The following is a 19,893-nucleotide window of genomic DNA, read 5'->3' on the forward strand; positions in this document are numbered from 1 at the left end:
ATATATATATATATATAGATATAGATATATATACATACATACATATATATATAGCTATATATATATATATATATATATATATATATATATATATAAACACTGTATATTTTTTAGTTTTAAGGGAGCACCAGTGAGTTTAATCATCCAGCAATGGTTTGTGTCTTTGCTCCCTCACCAGAGGTTGTAATGTAACAATCACTTTCTCACATCTTAGGCAGTTATTCTACATTATGGAAAAATCTGTCGGAGAAGTGTGACATTTTTGTCTGCCTTTAAAGCATAGTTCCACACGTTTTTTAGTTTATTAAAAGTCAGCAGCTACAAAAAGTGTAGTTGCTGACTTTTAATAAACACACACTCACCTGTCCCATGGTCCAGCGATGCGGCCACCCGGAGCCTCGCTCCTCTTCCCCCTCTTCTCCGCCGGTGCTGTCATAGCCACTGTGGGCACCCAGCCATGACAGCTTTCGGCTTCATGGCCGGGTGCGCACTGCGCATGCGCAAGTCGTGCTGCACCCTGCTAGTAGCCAGGCAATCTTCTGGGACCTGTCACATGTCCCAGAAGATTGCAGAGAGGGAAGGGCCACCTAGGGGGAGAGTGGGAGTCGCCTTGGCGGCCAAGAGCAGGAAGAAGGAAGTGGGACAGGAAGTCCTACTCTAAACTAAGTACCCACAACCCCCCCAAAAAAATGACATGCAGTTTTTGGTCTTTTCTGAGTGGAGAGCAGTGACTGTCAGTCACTGCTCTCTGCTCTGCCCCTCCAGTGCTCACTGGAGTGCCAGGCTGAGGAGGGGGCAGGAACAGCTGGCTCAGCAGCGCACTGAGAGGCTGAGCCAGCTGCCAATCTGGCATCTGGGTGGATCCCAATTTTATTGTCAGGATCCTTTCAGAGCCTGGATCGGCTCCGTTACGTCGGCTGGCAACAGACTTTAGCCCACTGTTGGCTGATTCTGGGTCAAGGGAGTGTAAAAGTAAAGGCACTCCTGTGGCCCAGAAGAGAAATATAATCAAAAGAGCTTTAATATAATCAAAAGAGCTTTGGCCATACTTCTCTTTTAATACACAATATCTGTGCATTGTGTTGTGCATTCATTTAGAATAGCGCACCAATGCACATGTGCGGTTCCTGCCAACATAACTGTAGTACATCATGCCATAAAGCATATAGCAAGCATTGTTTTGGGCGGCATTTCAGAACATCTTTTGAATGTTTTATGGTGCACTACCAGCCCACTAAAAATGAATTGACTTCCTTTATGAATTGAATAAATTGACCCTAACGCACAAAAACGCTTTGCACTAATGCAGTGCATTGTATAAATAAGCCCTTAGACAGAAAGTTAGTTGGGAAAATTACCATTAGATAGCTGGAAAACCAGATACAGATTCCTATTATAGTATGTTCACAGAGTGGATGATGGTTTACTGAATTACCCTCTAGCTTCATACATCTATTGGGTACTTCTGCAGTAATCTCCCCCTACTTGAACTTGCTGTCTTCCTCATCCAGCTGCATTCTCCATGGTGTAAAATAACTAAATAAGTGGACCTTCATGCGCATTTGTTACTTTAATGATTATTGCTCCTTCCCCATCTTTCAGGAAACCACAAATACTTTTTTAGAGGAATACCTTTTTTTGGGGAGTGCAGTCTGCACTTCCACCTTTCTTACCTAGACGAGAATAATGTTCCCCCCAACGCATTACTAGAGGCTTTGTGGCTATGTAGACCACAATTCACATGAATAGTGGTGCTTCATCAGGGGACTGGCTTCTAAGACCTGGAAGAGACAGCTGGCTCCTACTGTAGTAGCGGAGAAGATGGCAGAGCAGGAACCGGCATGCAGCAGCCCTCTTTTGAAGATAACACAGGAAACTAGATTAAAAAAATTACACAGGGGGGTGAAGTTTCTCTTTAATAACTCAACAGGGAGAATGGGACTCTGGCCTTGGCATGTGGGCATGTATGGGGGTTTTAGTGTACTTTCCGTTTAGTCACTAAGTGGAGACCTCCTTTAGAATATATATAGTGAGTGGGTTTCAGGCTGGGAGGAGTTTTGGGTGGAGAGTGTGAGGACTTAAGAGCTTTGTATTCGGTCCTCGTGGGACTTGGTGGGACCCTTCCTGCAAATATGTAATTACTCTAGTGTATGGTATTCCCTGGCTGGGGAATACCTGGTGAGGTCTCTACACCCTGAGTAGGACTGAAAATGAGGACTAGAAGCGAACCCAACTGGGAAAGGTAATGACCACAGTCACCCTTGAGAATGAAAAGCTAAAGGTGGAACATACATTTTTCTAAGGTGATATTTACCCAGTAATGTATTCTGGAATTGGATGCCCTGAACTTACAAGTGCCATAACTGTGTGCCCTGTTGTTGAAGTTGGAAAGTAAATGTTTTGCAAATGCATTGTACTTGCCTCCATTATTACTTGTAGCCTATCTGAGAAGTGGTTGACTGGTTAATTCTGGAGCATGCAGAGCAGAATGTGGGGCCTGGAACTGGATATGTTCTAATGAGGTACACATAATGGCTCCTTACGGGAGCGGGGAACGCACAAGCCTAAGATAGAGATAGGGCAACTAGGTTTGTTAGTGGTACCCATGAATGGATGTATTGCACACGTTGGAATGGCCCTGCCTACAAATGGAGCTGGGTGCAGAAATGTTAGTGCTGAGAAATATAAGAGTCTGAAGACAATTCCACCCACGAGTAGTTACCTGAAATTAAATATTGGTTTGACTGCCCAATTAGGATCCACATCCAGCTAGCCATCTTGTGTTAAGCAGGGCAGTTATTAAGCTGTTAACAAATGTTTATTTCAGTCCTAGAGTATAGAAAACACGCTGAGTATGGAACATGATATGTCATAATTTAGATGTTACATAACCTGGTTTTACAGAAGCAGTAACTGCAGCCAGCGGATACATGTTCTCTGTTTAGAGTCTGATAACACTGTCAGTTATGCTTGTGGATGATGTCACAACATAAGATAATGGGCTATTACTGGTGTCCATGTTTTGTACCTGTGCAGTTTTAATGATTGGCGCACATGTTTATGGCATGGAAGGAAGTACATTTAAACCCAGGACAAATCAATATTTGATTAGTTCATAGATAAGATATCCAACCAAAGAAAGGGACAATGTACATGTTTTATATAGCCATAATTAGGAATGTTCTTGTTTCCCAAAGCCACTATTCTGATTTATACTTTTAGATTGCAGTTTAAAATTATGTTTAATTTATTTATAGAGGATGGGATAAATAGCTAAATCTCAGTGTTTGCTGACGACCCAAATATAAGTAGGGCAATAACATCACAGCAAGATGTAGAAACCTTACAAGAAGACCTCAATAAATGAATGGAGTGGGCAACTAGATGGCAAATGAGGTTTAACACTGAAAAATGTAAGATAATACACTTGCGGTTTAAAAATATAAACGCAGGTTACTTACTAGGGGGGGAAGCTCTGGGGTATTCCAGGATGGATAAGGATCTGGGGGTCCTAGTAGAAGACAGACTGACCAATAGCATGCATTGTCAAGCAGCGGCAAGCAAAGCCAGCAGAATATTAGCATGCATTAAAAAATGGATTTACTCCAGAGAAAAAAACGATAGTTCTACCACTTAATAAAACTCTAGTTCGGCCACATCTGGAGTATTCCGTCCAGCTCTGGTCACCAATCCTCAGAAGGGATGTGCTGGAACTGGAGAGAGTTCAGAGCAGGGCAACAAAATTAATAAGGGGACTGGAGGACTTCAATTATGACCAACGACTACAAGCGCTAAATGTATTCTCCCTGGAGAAGAGACGCTTGAGAGGAGATGGTAGTGATATACAAATACCTCAATGGTAATCCCAGTGTATGTAGGAAACTATTCAGTCTCAGGGAGTGTAAGAAGACACAAGGCCACACAATGAGATTGGAGGAGAAGCAGTATAACCTTAAGCTGTCCAGGGTTTTTTACTGTCAGGGCAGTAAGGATGTGGAACTCTCTTCCACAATCAGTGGTGTCAACAGGAAGCATTGATAGTTTCAAAAGACTCTTAGACGTGCATCTTATTGAACACAATATACAGGGATATGGAAAATAATTATCTACACGAACATACACAAATATAGGTTGAACTGGGTGGACTATTGTCTTTATTCAACCTTACCAACTATGTAACTATGTAAAATGGAACTTTACCCATAACAGTTTGACAACAATTAATATTCTTTAAAAGAACATACATTCCACAATAACAATGATGCTACTAAAATGAATGTGCTTTGTAAATTGCCTCCAGCATTGCTCCTGTTTCTTCTTGCTGGAGACCACCATTTATCCTTAAATCTCTCTCCCTTCCCTTGGTTTCAAAAACTGTCACTTTCTGTAATTAGAAAAGAAGTATGGTGTGGACAGTGAGGTGGAAGTTATACCCCTCAATCCTCGCAAGAGAAGGGAGACCCCACAACCCACCCACCACTCGAACATTGAACCCTTCACGCTATTGGTTGGACAATCAACCCTAATATTATTTTTTCTTATCTCTTTATATTCTTTATTATTTATTCCCCTTGTTCTATGTTTTTTTCTCTAAAAAATGACAAGTGAGACAGTTGATGTGTATATTATGGCACCTTTATTGAAATGTACAACCTTGTTGTTTATAAATAAAGATTATACCAAAAAAAAGAGAAGTATGGGATTTTTTTCCCCCATAATCATATTTACCTGTCCCCCGCCGCCTCTGCACTGAGATCTGATGATCGAACATCACCGATGGCTCTGTTCTCTCAACTTCCCAAGCAGGGAGCTACTGACTTTCAGTCAGCGGCTCACCGCTCTGCCCCCCCCCCCTGCTCCCTGGAGCTCTGAACTGTGGAGGGGGCAGGGAGTGGCCATCTCAGGCTCTCAGCAGCTTGCTGAGAGGCTGAGATGGGCATCAGTCCAGACACCTGGTGGATCCAGACTTTATTGTCGTGATGACATGGTGCCTGGACTGATTCCAGTGACGTCAGACCGCTCTCTGCTGAAAATGGGTCACAGGGGTGAAAAACGAATTGCACTCCTGTGACCCATAGGAGAAGCCCAGCCAAACAAGCTCAGGCTGGACTTCTCCTTTAAAATGTGTGCATTTCCAGCCATGATTGTATGTCTTGGCTCAGCTAGAGGGAAAAGCAGACAGAAGCTTTACATTGCTGAAGTTCATACCATGCCCAAAAAGAGAGAATATTAGGGAGATAAAAAGGGAAGCTATCCCTGTAAGTTTAACTCATTTGTGTCTCCCTGGCAGCAGAGTTTGTCCTTTCACCTCTCCTGCTTTTCTTTTCTCAATCTATTCTTCCTCAGCACAGTCTGTGTCATTCCTGATATTTCCTCCTCCTTCAGCAGCAGTAAATGCTGTGGCTGTCAGCTGATTAGTCTCTAGTGACTTACTAATTATCGGCACAGTGTCGAGAATACAGGACAAGTGAGGCTGTGCAGAGCAGGTTTTTAAACAGTATAGGCACTTTTTCTTTATGTTTTACATAGCTATACCTGCAAAAGGGACCAGCCTGGAGTGATTTAACAGAACTTAATTTTCTGACTAAAGTTCCACTTTAATTTGAAATTGAAATGATAGATTTGATTAGTGGAAGGGTTCAAAACAGGCAGTATATATTCATAGAGGAAATGTGTTCTATATGTCTCTAAACATAGCCTTTTAGAGACATGCCTGCTTCTGAAGCTGGGAAGTAGTGGTTTACCTATAGTTGGGGGGCTGCGATGGACAGGGCGCCCTTTGCTAAATGAGCTGTAAGTAAACATCTTCTTCCAGAATGGACTGACAGAGAGGCTGCTTGTGGGGAGTTGCAGCGGCAGTAAACACACAGAGCAAAGAACTTGTATTAATGCAGAATCCAGTAATTGCAACAAGCCCGACAGCGACGAGAAGGCATCCGACTGGGAACGCTCACAGCAGTATCAGCATGTGTAGCAGAGCAGATCTCAGATGTGACAACAGTGATTGCCTAGATGGGCAGAATGTGGCCTGACCGGTCTGAACCCAAATGGAGAGGTCTCCAGAAGGATGGCATGTCCCTATCCTTTCCCTTCTCTGTTAGAACCTCTCCCTGACACTAATCACTGTCCATGTCAGACAGGTGACCTGTCACTACACTAGCCACATGCAAAAAAAGCACACCAAGTTTAGGAGCCAGGGCTTTAAATAGGCTCTGCCTGACCCACAATCTCTGCTAGAGTAACATGGGGTGGGCAGCATCTGATCGGATAGCTTTCCCAGCGACCCTGGAAACCACAGAAGAACTGTGTTCCTCTTGACTTCCTCTCCCCCTGCAATGCCGCTGTGGATGAGCGTTATCTGCAGTAGGGAACATAGACTGCACCTGCCTACATGCTGATGACTGATCAGTGACATGTCCCCATGAAGCCCCTGCACTCGATCATGTCACAGATCACATCATAGGACAAAGTTCAGGGGACACCTGGGTAATTTTTCCAGTATTCAGCACTGGCCGTCACTATTTTTAATAGAATAAAGGTTTATTGGTTTTGCAAAGATATAGGAAGACGTTCCATACACCATTAGGCCCCTTTCACACAGGGCAGAATCCCTCCAAGCACATCTGCCTGCTCAGTGAAGGATCTCTCCGCTGATCCCCAGTGAGCAGGCGGATGACAGGTCCTTGTCCCCTGTTCTCTATGGGGCAGTCGGATGGAAACAGAAGTGCATGTCTGTTTCCATCCAATTGTCATCCGATCTGCCCGACAGATGGCGAACGTATTCCCATACGTCTGTTTTTAGCTGACCGCATCGGATCGGATGCCGGCGGGTAACAACGGACAATGTCCGCTGACACACGCCGGCCCATAGAGAACAATGGGTGGTCCGATCGGGTCCACCTGAAAACGGACAGGTGGACCCAGTCAGTCCCCTGTGTGAAAGGGGCCTATGAAACATAGCATATAGAGCAAACAAGCAATGGGACATCAGGAATTTACATTTTTGGTCTGGATTTTTAAAACACCACATTTAAAGATCGCATGGAACAACCTACACAATATCTACAGCCACACATAGGAACATGGTGCACATGGTTGGTTGAAGTTGACCTTCAGCCACATGGTAGTAAAAAAAAACAGTGCACGTCTGGGTCATTGTAACCAAGGCATGACCATGGACTAAGGCGAGGAAAAAAAAAAAAGAAAGAAGATGAAAAGTAAGACAAAGAAAGAGGACAGTAGAGGAAAGGTAGGGGGAGAAAATAGCCAAACCAGGAGAGCATACTTCTCTGTGAGATTATTCATCACCAGTTTTTTGATAACTAGTTCATTGGGGGAATGAAGCACAAGTATTTTCAGGAGTCAGGTGACAATAACATTCTTTCTTACAGCAGCTCAAGTTTTGTTTTTCTGTTGCTTTGGAAATAGTAGGGAAGTCAGTTTGTTTGTTTTTTTTTATGTTTTTTTATGACTTTGTCTTATTGGGAGATTTCCCTTTCTTTTTTGTCCCAGAGCCACAAGAGGAAGTGAAAGGAAATCACTCAGGGAAACAGAGACAGTTGTCTCCCCAATGGGTGTTCCCATTGCAGGATGTCCCCTCTAGTCCTGCTCCAGTGACAACTTAAAAATGTTGGATTGCCCATCACTTTCTGTCCTGGTGACCATGGTCATCAGTTCAGTTAGAGGTGGTAAACCCACCGAACAGTGAAACAAACAGCTATAAAAACTTGACAATGGTTCTAGAAAAGACATAGACGTTGACTCTGAATATAATTCAATATATAATTCAGATATACTTCATGTTAAAATATGTTCTAATGCCCTGTACACACAATAGGATTTTCCGACAACAAAATCGTGGATTTTTTTCCGATGGATGTTGGCTCAAACTTGTCTTGCATACACACGGTCACACAAATGTTGTCGGAAATTCCGAATGTCAAGAAAGCGGTGACGAACAACACGTGCGACGAGCCGAGAAAAATATAGTTCAATAGCCAGTGCGGCTCTTCTGCTTGATTCCGAGCATGTGTGGACTTTTGTGCGTCGGACTTATGTACACACGATCAGAATTTCCGACAACAAGTTTTGTTGTCGGAAAAGTTGAGATCCTGCTCTCAAACATTTGTTGGCGGAAATTCCGCCAACAAATGTTCTATGGAGCATACACACGGTCGGACTTTCCGACAACAAGGTCACCTCCAACATTTGTTGTCGGAAAATCCTATCATGTGTACAGAGCATAAGAGTATATCATATTTTGCCTACACAACACCTTTGGAAGAAAGCATTTTATTTGTTGTGATGTATAATGTTTATTTCCACAATGCTTCACAGCACAAGGCTTGTTGTGTTATGTATTATGTTTATCCAGGTGGCCAGCTGGCATTTACTACTTTGATACACTCATCTCGGTTCATTGTACATGACGGTAAACATTCTTTTTTGGTCTATTGTATTTAGGTTGCCATGGACAAGATCTACAGAAGCAATGAATGTCTGTGATGTCCATTCATATTCAGTTAAGATCAGAGGTAATCCAATTAATAGACTGCACAAAAAAAGACATGTTCATTGTTCATGTGAAGGTTGTGCTTCTTATATGCAGATTTATGAAATGACTTGCTATAATCTGCATTTTGCATTTGTACAAAGATTTTTTTCTAGCAGAAGTGCTTTAAATCCACATGCGCTAGTGCCTTACATTACTACCTGTGTTTTCACAGCCAATCTCTTTTTATTTGCAAGTCTGCAGTCTGCCCTTGAAAAATGAATGTAAAATCGGTTTGATTAAAAATGCATTATTTACCTTGGAGTAGGCATTGGTGGGTTGAATGGGCTGTCAGTTCTGTCTTCTGGAGGCCCTGGTGCTGAGATTTTCCTGCAGTAGTTTGGGTCTCCACTGCATCTCACAAGGTCCAATTAAAGTTTAGAACAACTGGATTCCCTAATTTGTTTCTTCTAATTTATCAAGAACCCATCATGGGAGAGTGACATAAAAAGTCTAGCTTTGTAATGGTCAATACTGGGAATTTTCACTAAAAATACCTTTTAACTGGACATGCAAATACCTTCTTTTCAAAGAAGGCTTTACAGTGCTATACACTGATTCAGTTTGAAGGCTTTTTGATTATTTAATCCCTTCTAACTATAACCTGTATAGTTATGATGTCTTTTTGGGTTCCAAGCCTACTCTATAGATGCTACGGGTTCTATTCACTGCACTAATGATGGCCAAATAGCCTGAAACAGATGTACACAGTTGTGAATAAAAGGCTCTTTAATATTAGGCCATATTTGTACAACAACAGGTCTGGATGTGCACTGGCTGATGGGGTATAAAAGAATAATTTGCATGGCTTTGCCCACTGTCCTGAGATTGAGAATAATTATCTTATTTTTGGGTTATGTGATGCAAACATACATGTAAATACCTTCTGTTCTACAAAGGTTTTACTTTGCTACAAACTTGAGTCCCTATAAGGCAGGGAAAGGCAACCGCGGCACTCCAGCTGCGGTGAAACTACAAATCCCATCATGCCTCTGCATCTAGGAGTCATGCCTGTGATTGTCAGGGTCTTGCAATGTCTCATGGGACTTGTAGTTTCAAAGCAGCTGGAGGGCCGAGGTTGCCTACCCCTGCTATAAGGTATAAGAAGCTCGTACAGAACTACTGTATAAAAATTTTCAGTCATCCAGACCATAGGATATCTAGTGTTGACAATTGATATTAATGATAGTGGGATATTGTAAGTGGTGGATATGTAGTATTGCAGGCCCCCAGGTATGTTGAGGGAAGGATTTTACCATTTGGCATACATGCCATATGGTCAAAAAGTTTGTGAACACCTAACCATTATACCTTTTTAAGCTTGACTGCTATATTATTCAAAAAATTTTAGGCGTTAAAGGTTCGCACTTACAATCCAAGCCTCTTCCCCGTTAGATTATATAACTACCTCCAGCCAAGGCCAGGTGTCATGCTCCATCCAGCGATCTGTGGAATACCGAGCAGCCCAAATTTTTGGAGAAGGTGTACTGGACTGGAGTGTTTTCTCACGAGAGTTGGAATACTGACCATTCCCCCAGGAATCTCCATGAATGAATCACTACGTGAAGCGTTCCTACAATAGGAGCCGCTGAATAGGATGGGTCCCCTGGTCTTTGACCTTCTCAAGAACCTCAGCCTCTCTGACACACAGGTTGAGTGTACAAACATACAATATCACAGGAGTTCACCGAAAAATAATACTTAATACCCAATAGTGGTAACTTGGCAAGCATAAAATCGATTAACAATGGTAATAACACAATTTAGCATACAAAGTGATTAAGAGTAGGGACTAAGCATAAGATGACATTTGGCATCTAGATCAGCATAAACAGTAGCAAGGCCACCTCAAGTGCAGTAATGAGCTGTAGTAATGTTTAATCTACTGCTGGAACTACACTGTCGGAACGCATTTATGGTGGTGCTGCTAGTCCTAGACTGACTGTGTATACACTGTCCAAAAGAAAAAGAAGATGGTAGCAAAAGGGGCAGGGGAACAAAGGAGACTTGCAGAATAATTATTACAGGAGGGTCAGTCTTTTGATATGTTTTTCTGCTGGCTATTGTAGGGGCCCTTCAAGAGTGTTGGTGCACTTAATGACAGCTAACCTGCATGCGGTATAGGTATGGTAGAGTCTCAGCACAGGTGCAAGGCAGATGTGGTTCAGATGTGGTAAAAGTTTGGCATAATGTGTTATAGGGTTGGTATAAGTGCAGTATAGGTTTGGAATAAGTGTGGCATAGAGTACAGTATAGGTGCGGTATGGGTTGGGTACAATTGATGTCCTGGGGGGCGGAGCCAGCGAGCGGCATGTGAGGAGCCTCTGAACGGAGCTCCGTAAGCAGACTACAGATCCTGCAGTGATCCTGGGCTAAAGACACCCACTTTTTTCTCAGGTGGTGGGGGATGAGTTCCGGGACCCCCCGGGAGTCTCTGGGGATGGTGAAATACGGCCCCCCCTGGCCAAAATCGACCGGAGAACGGCCGGCGAAATATGCATGGGGCTCTCAAAATGGCGCCGGCACACAGGAGGAGGAGGACGAATGGCCGCCGCTACACAGGCCGGAGGATCCTTCACAGCAGACGCCTCCTCAGCAAGAAAGGGTGAGTCCTAAACCCCGGCGGGCTGATGAGCTGAAGAGGGGGAGATCCCTAGATAGGCTGAGAGACTCTAGAGCCAGTGCTGACAGAGCGGTGGAGGGGGGAGAGGAGCCATCCCTAACACAAATCATGGAGGCCATACAGGGATGTCAGAGCAAGTTAATAAACCACTTTGAGGAGCTGAAGGTAGAATTCTCTTTCATGAAGCATGACATGCAAAAATTAAGAGAAAAGGCACAGATCACGGATCGCCGCCTTGATACATTGGAGGATGTAATCAGGCCATTAGACACTGCAGCACAAGTGACTAAGAAGACACTGTCTGAACATACATTAAAGATGGCGGATATGGAGGACCATATGCGAAGGAACAATATTAGGCTGGTGGGGTTCCCGGAAGGGGTGGAAGGGAGACATCCTGAAGAATTCCTTGAGAAGTGGTTGTTGGAACATATGCCCTCTAATACCTTTACAAGTTTATTTGCCATTGAAAGGGCACACCGCATTCCAGGACGAGCACCTCCAAAGGGAGCCCCCCCTAGATCAATGATTGCAAAAGTACTGCACTTCCGTGACCGGGAAAATATTCTGCGGGGAGCCCGAACAGGCCCTGAGTTAACGATCGATGGATGCCGTATATCTATATATCCTGATTTTTCTGCAACTACACAGAAGCAGAGGGCTTCCTTTCATCCTGTAAAGAAGAGATTAAGGGAACTTAACCTGATATACAGCATGCTCTACCCTGCCAAATTGAGGGTGGTGGACAATGGGAAAGTATATTTCTTCAATAATCCTACTGAGGCCTCAGAGTGGTTGGATACACGTGGTCGCCAACGAAATAGAGTCTCTCCCAACCGACCGTGAGTGAGTCCTGTGGAGACATCAATAGATTGGAGACCCAAAGAAGAAATGTCAGCAGAACCTGGGTGTTTTTTTTGTGGAAACAAATAGGGGGGGGGGGGTCCTATTGGTTTTTTTCTCTCTTTTTCCTCTTTTTCGATCGCTTCCTTCAGACCAACCTAAAATGATATTCAGGTTTCTCCTATAAATTTTTTTTTGCATGCATGCTGGCAGCGTGGAAGGAGAAAAAGGTTTTTTAACCCCTGCATTATTCCTTCAAGAATAACATTTAGAGCTGTGCTTGATAGTACACAGACATGGAAGATGCACTTATATACTAGTTGGTTGATCCTCCCATACGAACACAATATGGGGAACTGAACGTTTTTTTTGTTTTGAATAGGAAATTTTTCTTTTATATTGGCATGGATATACCAGTTTGATGATCCTATGGGACACATAATCTAGGGAAATGAACATTTTGTGTTTAAAAAAAAAAAAAAAAAAAATTTTTTTTCCATACCTCCTAGTACTGTTTGGAGGAGAGGGAAGGGGGGGGGAGGGAGAGGGAAAAGGGGGAAAAGTTTTGTACGGGACTGTTTATGTCAATTGCCAGCAATATATGCTAAGTCTGCAAAATGCTCTAGGCAATATATTTTTCTATTAGTAGATTTTGATTAATGTTTTTGCCCCCTTTTTGTTCAATAGCAGGTGAACGGTTCTTGAACAAATACGGGTAGAACTGGCCGCCCTTTTGGCGACTGGTCTCATGTGACGGTTTTTTGAGTCGCATCTCTGTTACCTACTTATTTTCTGGTTATGGGAAAAAAGTGCCTGGCATGTTGGGGCTGGGTGCGGGGAGGGGGGTGGGGGCAGTTGGGCTGTTTACTGGGACAAAGGGTTTATGTTAATGCACAGATGGAATTATCTTTACTTGTGGATTCTGCATTAGGTACTGCCCAAGGTATAAAGTATGGGGGAATGTATGTGAGGGGAGAAGCCTGGAAGCCCGTTTTTACAGAGAACCATACCCAAGAGTGGAGGGAACACCTCCACTCGTCTCTTGTCTCTGCTTCTTCATATCTCACATGGAGGTAAATTTGAGGGTGGTGGCCTGGAATGTCAGAGGCCTAAATGCTAAGTTCAAGCGCTCCCTGGTGTTTGACTATATAAAAAAATACAAACCTCACCTGATACTCCTACAGGAGACTCATCTGCAGGGCTCCAGGCTTCTCTCTTTAAAAAGGGCTCACATTGCTGGGGCATATCATTCCAGCTACTCCTCGTATGCGAGGGGAGTTTCTACATTGGTCACCAAGGCCATGCCCATATCCATTCAAGCAGTAAGAACAGATGTTAAAGGGAGATATGTGATACTTGTTTTGAAAGTGATGAACATGACATTGACATTTGTGAATCTATATGTTCCTCCTCCCTTTGCGCTAACTCATCTGGATGATATGATGAAGGATACATATGAGGTAGCGGAGGGGAGGATCTTCATATTGGGGGACTTTAATTCAGTTTCTGATTCAGTGTTGGACAGGTTGGGGGGGAAGAGTGGCGCTCCCGCCCCACTGGCGGGATGGATGTCTGCTCATGGCTTTAGAGATGTCTGGCGGTTTCACCATCCTGATACTAGGGAATACTCCTGCTACTCCGAAACGCATGGGACACTCTCCAGAATAGACGCTATCCTAGCGGAAGGGGAGGGCATGCCATTAGTTCAGAAGATGTCTTACCTGCCCAGGGCTCTCTCTGATCATTCCCCTATGCTGTTGGAGCTTAATCTGGGACCGAAGCCTGGGTTGCGACTTTGGCGGATGGAGGCTAGTTGGCTTCAGGAAGAATATATAAAAATTAAGTGCACAGAGGCCATCAAACATTACTGGGCTGATAATGCCGGTTCTGGGTCCTTTTTGCTTCAGTGGGAGGCCTTTAAGGCCACGTTGAGAGGGGTGTTCATGGCGGAAGTAAAGGGATTTAAGAAGCAGTTGGCCTCCACACTACAGCATAGGGAAACAGAGGTCTCTCTCGCGGAGGCAGAGTATGTCAGGGATCCCACTGAGGAGAGGCTGTTGACATTGCGGATGACAACACGGGAGTACAAGACAGCACTAACAGACCATACTACGAAGCTTGGCCTCGCTCAACGTCGGCGTTTGTTTGAATTTGGTGACAGGAATGGCAGATTGCTGGCATACTTGGCAAGGCCGGAATACGTTCCGGTACATATTAAATCGGTTTTCGACGAATGTAAGTTGGAGGTCTGTGACTCAACGGATATTTTGAACACTTTTGTCCTTTTTTATAAAGAATTATACAAGTCTTGTGCTCCTCTGGGGTCAGAAACAGTGGAAACATATATAGCGGACATTGATCTCCCAAAATTGGAGGAGGACGACAGCACTGCTTTGGAGGCCGGCATTACAGTAGAGGAGGTGGAGGAGGCAATTGCCTCCTTCCCCCCTAGAAAATCTCCTGGGTTGGATGGCTTCCCATCAGAATGGTATCACACCTATCGCTATGGATTAGCTCCCCGCTTGCTTAGAGTGTTTAATGAGGCTAGGATGGGCGGTGGGTTGCCCCCTTCTATGAGAGAAGCCTTGGTAGTCCTGATACCTAAAGGGGGGAAAGATCCTCGGGAATGTGATTCCTACCGCCCGATCTCGCTAATGAATGTTGACACAAAGATATTGGCAAAAATAATTGCAAGCAGACTGCAGTCAGTCATTCCTAAGCTGGTGGACGCAGACCAAACAGGATTTATTCAGGGTAGGTGCACTCAGATGAATATCAGGAGGCTTTTCTTGAATCTTCAGACGGTCCATGACAACTCCGGGACTAGGGTGGTGGCCTCCTTGGATACAAGGAAGGCCTTTGATTCGGTTGAGTGGCCGTATCTGTTTCAATTGATGAAATCTTATGGTTTTGGCCCGGTGTTCATCTCATGGGTCCGGCTGTTGTATACGGACCCTTTGATTAGAATACGGGTCAATGGTATTATATCAGATCCCTTTCCCATTGCTCGGGGCACCAGGCAGGGGTGTCCACTTTCACCCCTACTGTTTGCCCTGGCCATAGAGCCCTTAGCGGTACAGCTGAGATCTAGTTCACAGTTGACTGGATTGAGGATTGGGGAATTTGAGGAGCGAGTGTCACTCTATGCAGATGACATGCTCTTATATCTGCAGGATCCTGGACCCTCGCTCCTAGAGGCTTTCCGACTGATACAGAAATTTGGAGATTATTCTGGATTCCGTATAAATTGGAAAAAATCTTCTCTTTTCCCTATAGATGAGGGGGTGACTGTTCCACTGGGATGCCCCATTCCACTATCTCCATCTTTCAGATACCTGGGAATTGAGATTCAACTCCCCATTTCCAAGTTCCTGGAGGCCAATTTGTCACCAATTGTGGGGAAGTTTCGGGAAAAAGTGCAAAGGTGGCAGAATTTACCGATCACCTTGATGGGAAGGATAAATCTATTCAAGATGATCTTCCTGCCAAAGTTTCTATATGTCCTCTCGAACTCCCCGGTCTTCGTGACATTGCGGGTCTTTAAGAATATTGACTCCATTATTGTCAGTTTTTTGTGGGGGTCTAAAGCTCCCAGGGTTTCTTTAAAGGTTTTGAAACTACCAGTTACATTGGGGGGACTTGCCCTTCCGGATCTGCGCTCCTATTTTATGGCCTCACAGCTCTCTTTCCTCCACTGGCGGTTGTCTCCACAGACACCTAATGCTACTGCCCTGTTGGAAGCTGCAATTGCCACATCACAGGAGACCCTGCAGAATGTCTTATATAGGAGGGGGGTTCCGGGTAGGAAGATAGGTTCGGTGATGGCGTTACCGGGAAGGGTTTTTCACCTGTGCTCTCAGCGACGAGGTGACGAACCCTTATGGCTGTCCCCTAACAGTCCCTTGTGGTACAATCGATCATTGGGGGAGTTTATGAAACTCTCTGATGGACCAGGGTCATGGGCAAAATACGGTATTAAATATCTACACCAAATTTGTAGTGATGGTCGTTTGTGCACGTTCACCCAGTTGCGGGAGCAATTTGGAGTGCCGAGGTCTTGGCTCTTCCGATATGCACAATTGAGGCACGCAGCATACACCCAGTTTGGAGGGTCTGAGATATGTGTCCAGAATACAGATTTGGAAAGAGTACTGCTTGACCCGGATGAGTCAAAGAGGATTTCCAGATATTACGGGGCGGTGGGTCCGGGTCAGGTAACTCTGACCTCTAAGGCCAGGGAGAGATGGGAGGTGATCGTCCCGGAGTTGTCGGAGGAACTGTGGCAGGAGGTACTGGACACTTTTTTGGTGTCTGTTATCTCATCCACGGACAGAATGATTCAATATCGATATTTACACCAACAATACTATACACCGACCAGATTGCATCGAATGCATAGGAGAGACTCTGCTATATGTCATAAATGTGGGAAGGAGGAGGGCACATTTGCACATATGGTGTGGGAATGTATGAAGGTGAGACCATTATGGTCTCAGGTCACTGAATTTATATCAGATAAGTTTGCTTTACCGAATATTTGCTCTCCGATGCGATGTCTACTTGGGATTTTTGATCAAGAGGATGTGAATGCCCACACTAAATTGTTCCTAAGGATCCTGTATTTTGGTGTTAAAAAGCTCATAGCAAGGAGATGGATACATGAGGAACAATTGACGCTGGGGATGTGGATTAAAATAATAAACGCAGATTTAATGATGTATAAAATGACCTACGAGGCTAGAGGGGCTACCAAGAAGTTTAGGAAAGTTTGGTCTAGGTGGATAGACTCTGAGAATACTCTGGATATGGAGATGCCCTAATATGCTGTATGAGTGATAGAGTAAAAAGGCTTGAGAGATGATAATAAAATGTTTGATTCCCCTTTCTAGATGGGCTAGATATGGTTTTTTTCTTGGCTCCTGAGACAGGGCAAGCATACCGAAATGCAGACATCCCGGGGGAAGAAGGTGGGAGGGAAGGGAAGGGGGAGTGTACTGTTCTGTTATAGGGGGGGGGGGGGAGAAAATGCACGTGTACACCAACAATTGACAGAATTGACGATGAGAAGGGCATATGTTAAAATTGTAATATGACTGTTATATTTATGGAATTCCTGTGCCAATGGAACATATGGAATATGTGTAATACGAGTGATATGTATACTTGTTGTGCAAAATAAAAAAACTTTTTTCAAAAAAAAAAAAAAACAATTGATGTCCTGTTCTCAGTGGCTCAGTCTCTGCTAGCAGTATCAGTAATGGGCGAATAGCCCTCTCATCAGTCCCCAGGGTGCTGCAGTGACTTCTCGCTGTGGAAGGGGGGGGCCCTCGGTCTCTCCCTGAAAGCCTCTTGTGATGAGCGTTGGGAAGCAGAGGGTAAGTGGAAGCTCCAGTCTCCCTGTGGCAGTGATGCAGGTGCTGTGCTGCCCCCTGTTGTGCTCACTCCCAGTCTCAGGCTAGGATCTCGGCTGGTATGGTCTCCAGCTGGCAGACAAAGGTGCTCTTTCTCTACATTCCCTGCACTCCACCCATAACAGGGAAATGCTGGATGGACTTGCTTTTTATTGAATCCCGGAACTAATATTGCTCAGGGTCAGTGACTCAAAAAGTATTGAAGTCAGAGATATTTTTTTTAGGGGGGGGGGGGGTTCAACAGCAGCCTACATACAGTATGTCTTTCTGTAGATGTTTCCTTTAATTCTTTAGCTCTTTCACTAATTCTTTAGCAGCCAGAAAGTCCAGTCCATTTTCTTTATCTTTTTTTGTGTTAAAAAAAAATCTTCTTTTATAGTCATAACAAATATAGAAAGGTCACATTCTCTACAAGGATAGTGCCAGTACTTGTTTATGGCTGAATACCATAATGGTTTTTATTCTCTGCTCTTCCTTTGTGTCATACAATGTTTGAAGATTTCTGATGATGAAAAACAGCTTCAGGGTGCTTCTCTCGCTTCATCACATTAAATTCTTTTGCTGAGGTCTACATTTTCTCTATGTCAATGACAGTGGGGCACTGAGAATGGAAGCAGCCTGCACTGACATATACATAATAATGAAGTGCATGGAGCTTCTTGGTTCCCATGCAACTTCAAGCTCTTTGGTTCTTCTGTTTCATTTGTTGTCTCTGAGTGAAGAATCTGACACTGGTAACCCCTACCGTCTAAGTTCACTTTCTCACTGTGTTGTCAGTTTCAGGGACTTCTTGGAATAACCTTTCCTCTATATTCAAGGTGGATGTGGAATGTCATTTAATCTCTGAATGTTACTAGTTTGTAAACATAAGACGTTTGAAGGTTCTGCAAGTCTTGATTGACTGTCCCAGTGTAATGTAATTGTATGTGGCCAGGAAACAGTAATAATCAGTTAATAGCGTATCAGAGAGATAATGGGAAAGGCTTTATTCTTTGCAGCGTTATCAGGTTCCATCACTTTGTCACTACTGACACTCAATAATAAAAATCAGAAATAGCTGGGGGGGGGGGGGGGGTATATAAGACCTTCTCAGACATTCCTTGCTTGGACTTTATTTCCACAAAAAAAATCTCTCAAGAAGGTATTTAATCTTGAAGGGAGCATGTGCTTTGCCTGTATAGGGCAAATCAACAGGTTCATGTTAATAGTAGCCTACCAACTACTTTTACTCATCTTCCATTCATTACACCAGTCCTGTATTTGGCTTGTGAGAGTAAGCATAGTTAGCCCTGTGTTGGCTTCAAGTTGTGAGCTTACAAAGGACTGAAGACTCCACTTCCAAAGGAAAATGCAGAGTGCTTGAGCGGCCAATCACGTGGCACCAACATTGAAATGTGGGAGAATGAGGAGTGAGTTAGATGCTCACGCATATGCTGTCTATAGTTGCCCACCTACTAAATTCGAACTCCTACACATTAGGAGTTTCCTACCACACAAGGTCATCCCCAAATGTTGATTGACTCTGGTGAAGACCAGACGCTTCTGGTCCCTAAACATTGGTGATAGCCCTTCACTATTCACTTGCTTTCCTATTCCAGTTGACCATCACTGAACTCCACTTGCTGCTGCTGTCTCTTCCCACTCCCCCATTACTGAACCCTACTTCTAATTGTTGTTCCATCCTTCTCTACCATCACCTTTGCCTGCTACCTACTACTTCCCCATCCCCCTTCACCATCACTGAACCCCGCTGCCTCTTGCTGCCCTATCCCACTCCATCAATAAACTACTAAATTACTGAACCCCACTCTCTACTGCTGCCTTGGTTCACCATCACTGAATCCCACTATCTTCTGCAGTCCCATTCTAAGCTCTGCCACCATTGATCATCAATGCCTTCTGTTGTCCTATATGAATCCATTATCACTAAATCCCACTGTATACTTCTGTCCCATCCTGCTCTATCCTTACTGATTATGTGGCCTGAATGAGAGAAAATAAACAGATTCCCCCATCCACGCTATAAGCATGGATGGAAGAATTTTCACTGCTGGCTTTTGTATTTATCAGCCACGGCACACGTGGCTGCCTGAATACAATGGCACTGCCAACTGCATCTCATCTGTTCAGCTAAAAATTTTCCAGCTTAGTCAATTTTAAATCGATTTTTGTCAATTCAGGTGGTGCTTGCAAAGCCACCCACTGCTTGAGTTTTGGCTGATTCAGCTGATTCAGCAGTAAATGGACAAAATTCGATGCCATGGCCATCTATGGCCAGCTTAAGGCTAGAACCCTCATCAGCTTTTATTGCAGTCTGTGTTCCTGTTGGAAATTTTCCTGTACTTCTTGTCCAGAAGACAACATTGTCACCGACAGAGGAAGTCAGTAGAAATCTCCCCAATGGTAATACAGACAGCAGATGTTCTTATCCTTTTCTACTTTATCCAAAATTAAAAAAAAAAAAA

General features: G+C 44.0%; 1 protein-coding gene across 4 annotated transcripts in view; it reads left to right on the forward strand.

The window, feature by feature from the left end:
- Window positions 1-19,893, forward strand: part of NIM1K (NIM1 serine/threonine protein kinase) — a 95,573-nt gene that overhangs the window by 59,518 nt on the left and 16,162 nt on the right. For 2 of the 4 annotated variants that reach the window (XM_073621882.1, XM_073621871.1), the window contains exon 2: window positions 8,464-8,534. The exons of the other annotated variants lie outside the window; for them this stretch is intronic. The gene's annotated coding sequence lies outside the window, so the exon portion shown is untranslated. The remainder of the gene's footprint in view (window positions 1-8,463; window positions 8,535-19,893) is intronic. 4 annotated transcript variants of the gene reach the window in all.

Source organism: Aquarana catesbeiana, linkage group LG01 (genome assembly GCF_042186555.1).
Source record: "Aquarana catesbeiana isolate 2022-GZ linkage group LG01, ASM4218655v1, whole genome shotgun sequence".
Lineage (NCBI taxonomy): Eukaryota > Metazoa > Chordata > Amphibia > Anura > Ranidae > Aquarana > Aquarana catesbeiana.